The sequence below is a fragment of the Peromyscus maniculatus genome, chromosome 11 (assembly GCF_049852395.1).
Source record: "Peromyscus maniculatus bairdii isolate BWxNUB_F1_BW_parent chromosome 11, HU_Pman_BW_mat_3.1, whole genome shotgun sequence".
NCBI lineage: Eukaryota > Metazoa > Chordata > Mammalia > Rodentia > Cricetidae > Peromyscus > Peromyscus maniculatus.
The window spans coordinates 57,160,902-57,164,684 of NC_134862.1; the positions used below are offsets into that span (position 1 = coordinate 57,160,902).

General features: G+C 33.1%; 1 pseudogene; it reads right to left on the reverse strand.

The window, feature by feature from the left end:
• Positions 1-1,840: 1,840 nt before the first annotated feature.
• On the reverse strand, positions 1,841-1,943 carry LOC121821450 (U6atac minor spliceosomal RNA; annotated as a pseudogene).
• Positions 1,944-3,783: the final 1,840 nt, after the last annotated feature.

The window sequence follows — 3,783 nt, forward strand, 5'->3', positions numbered from 1 at the left end:
TCAAGATGCACTTTCCAAGATATGAATAAATAGCAAGCTGACTCAGTTTTCTTTATTTTATGTGCTGACTCTGAGTTTATAGCTTTAGGCTGTTTTTGTCACAAAACAAGGCAATCGAATTTGTTATTATTTTTCATGTGTTTATATATCTAAAGGTATTTTTATAAGCATTCTAACTTGGTTCATATGAATTTATACTTTTTATTTGTTATGTACTTATAATAGAATATACAACTGAATGTATTACAAAGTAATTGATTTTTTTTGTTTTTAAATTTTAGAATCATGGGTCACTATACCATCATTATGATGTATATTCAAACTTGCATACTTATTTTATGAGTAATTTGATCACCATTAATGAGATGACTGTTATTTATTTTATTTATGCTATACTTGATATTAAATTTACTATTACCTATATAAATAAATTGATAGATAACTAGGAAAGAAATGTGCTACTTTAAAATAGTGGTTTAATGACATGGAACTTTCATATTTAATGTTTGTTCTCTGTTATCTTTCATTGAAGTTGGGATCTTAACTCAGACAGAAAATATTGTTATTGCAAATTTGGTGTCAAAAAACATGTCAGGTGTAAGAAGTTTTTCCTGATAAATTGGACTCTCTCTTTCTATAACACCTATGCATCATGCCATTTTCCTCCCCTACTGACACAGTTTGTGATAGATATTCTATTTTTTATTGTACTTTTGGTTCTCTTCTCTTCTCCTTCCTTAATACCCTTAAGACAGTTTTCCAAGTCAATGACTCATGAAACTAAAGTGTCTACTTCTGATCTAACATACGATTTGCCTGTGGAGTCTGGCCAATTTAGTATTCATCTCCTACAAAATTCTCAAAAGAAGTCATTTTGCACACTTGAATAATATACATCTCAGTTGTCTGTTGGCACACCTGGCTCTTACTTTCACTGTGGAATGTAATTTGTTCCTGAGCATTAGTTCTTGGATTTTATTTTCAATATATTGGCATGGTTTCAATACCCAAGCTAAACTTCACTCACCCACCCACACAGTCAAGGACATAAATAAATGACATTCAGAATAAAAAGAGAAATCCTGTTCACATATACTACACTTTCTATTTTTCTTTATTTTAAAATTGTTGCAGCATGTGTTTCTGACAAAGCTATTAGTTAACAGTTGGTGTAAGAAAATATTATGTTCCTGATATAATATCATAGTAGAAATTTTAAAGTATATTTGAATCTGCTGAATTCTAGGTAGTTTCTTATGATTCATTCAACAGTAATGAACAGAACTAAGCAATTAAATATATACAGCAATTTTTAGTTTAATAAATTTGTATATAATTTGTTCTCTGTATTTGTGAATGCCATAAACATCTTTTATTTTCAAAGCACAAACTCAATTCATATTTGTTCATTTTTCATTTTATAGTTACTCTGTGAGTTAATATAGTATCATTTTAGTTATAGAAATCAATGATCATATTGGCCTGATTACTAAAAATTAGGCATCACCTATGAAAGACTGAAAATGGAGGACTGGAACCGTGGGGCTCCACTTCTAATGAGGGCTGTCAATCACAGGTATGGTTACAGGGCTAGGATCATAAAGAACTGACAAATTTAGAATTTTTGATGCAGAAACACGTTTTACTCATTCAGTTGATTTTGAGATGTCACAACATGGGTTCTGGGTTTGCTGATGACATATTCAGAAAAGTCACACCCAACAATACCATGAAGAAATCTGTAGGGAAACCACATGCATGGTCCATGCTTCTTCCAAAATACTGTGTGAAAATAAGAATCCAGAGAACTGTCTTCCCTGGGAACTTGTCTGCATGTCCTAAATATATGAGGATTTTTTTTACCCTATGCGTGTTATTAGGAGCAAGGGCCTTTTCCATCCCTGTCAAGAAGGGCACTACCTTTCTTTTCTTTCTCCAGGAAATTTGTGTGTATATTATGACTTCCAGTTTAATGATTTTATGAGATTCTTGGGTATGCAAATGAGTGCATCTCTGCTTTTTGTGCATTCTGTTGTGTTCTGTTCCTTTTGTTGGTTTGTCTTGTCCAACTTCACTGCAATAGCTTTTGTTTTACGTTACTGTATTTTATTTTGTTAAATTTTAAGAAATGAATGTAAATATAGACACTAGGAAAAAGTTAACAAGTAAACTGTCATTTATGCATGATGGAAGAAAACATTAGTTTTCTACAGTGGGGTGAGACTGGGTATATTCATCATTCCAGGAAAGGCCTCGTGTTCAGGAGTAGTAGAACAACATACAATAAACTCCATGATTTACTTGTGTGCTTTTATTTGGTGATAGTTTGCTGGATTCTTGTTTTCTTTTCTTTTGGGCTGTGGTATGTTTGTTTGTTTGTTTGTTTGGATTTGGGGATTTTGTTGTTATACTGAGTTTTTGCTTGTTTCTTGAGAAAGAGCTTAAAGTTGGATGAGTATGAATGAAGACAGGATCTGAAAGGACTCCAGGAAGGGGAAATGTGATCAAAATATATTTCAAGTAAATTTTTGAGTTAGTAAAAAATTATAGTTTAGGGTATAAAGAGAGGAAGATTCTGTAGTTTTTTGTTTTTTGTTTTTTTTTTTTGTTTTTTTTTTGTTTTTTACACATAAAGGGATATTTACAGCATTTATGTAAGGCTATTGCATAAAGAGAGAAAAATGGATTTATTTGAAATTTAAGTAAACTCAATAGCCAAAACTGTTTCTTTCATGATAATAAGAATCAGAAAACTGAAATAAATTGTCAAAACTTTATAATGAGGGTCTATTCAAGACAAAAATAAATAAATGTTCCTGCATGACTTCAAACCATTTGAGTTTCAAGGCTACTGCATACTATAGTTAATGGTATGCGTATACCATATGTGGATTGCACCACATCAAGCTCAGCATCAATTAATTATTTTCTGGCCGGGCGGTGGTGGCACACGCCTTTAATCCCAGCACTTGGGAGGCAGAGCCAGGCGGAAAACTGTGAGTTCGAGGCCAGCCTGGTCTACCAAGTGAGTTCCAGGAAAGGCACAAAGCTACACAGAGAAACCCTGTCTCGGAAAACCAAAAAAATAAAAATTAATTATTTTCTTTTTTGTAGTTTTTGGTACACATGTAATTTTATCATCTATTAAAACAAAGATATATTGAAGACTAATCAAATGATGATTTGTTTTTACAGGAAGAAATCATGTCTGAATATTTGATATTGAAAGACAAGGCAAGGAAATCTTGGAGACTGACTGACTATCATCCACTCTAGCCAAAACAGTGAGCTGGAGGTTCAAGAAGAAACCCAGAACCCAGTCTAAAAATATAAGTGATAAGCAGAAGAGGAAGACACTGGGTGTATGGTCAATGTTTTTATTCCTAAACATAAAGTACATGCCATATGGAGACTGAGTTACCAAAAGATGTAATAAAACTCTCAAGAGATGTTTCAGTCAAGATTTCTTTTTTAAAGTCAGGGTCTCAAGTAGCTCAGGATGGCTTCAAAATCACTGTGTAGCCAAGGATGACCTGGAGCTTCTGATTCTCCTGCTTCCACTTCTCTAGTTCTGGGATTACAAGTGTGTGGCTCCATCACCATCCTTGGTTTGTTATATTAAAAGGTTTAAGGAAATGGCTCACACAATAGAAGGGGTTGGCAAATCCAAAACAAGCAGAAAATGCTGGTTGGTTGTAATATCTAGGGGAAGAGTGGTTGCAGTGTCAAGAACTTATTTCTTCTTCATTAAGAAAACATTAGTTTGCTTTTAGGCTTTTCACC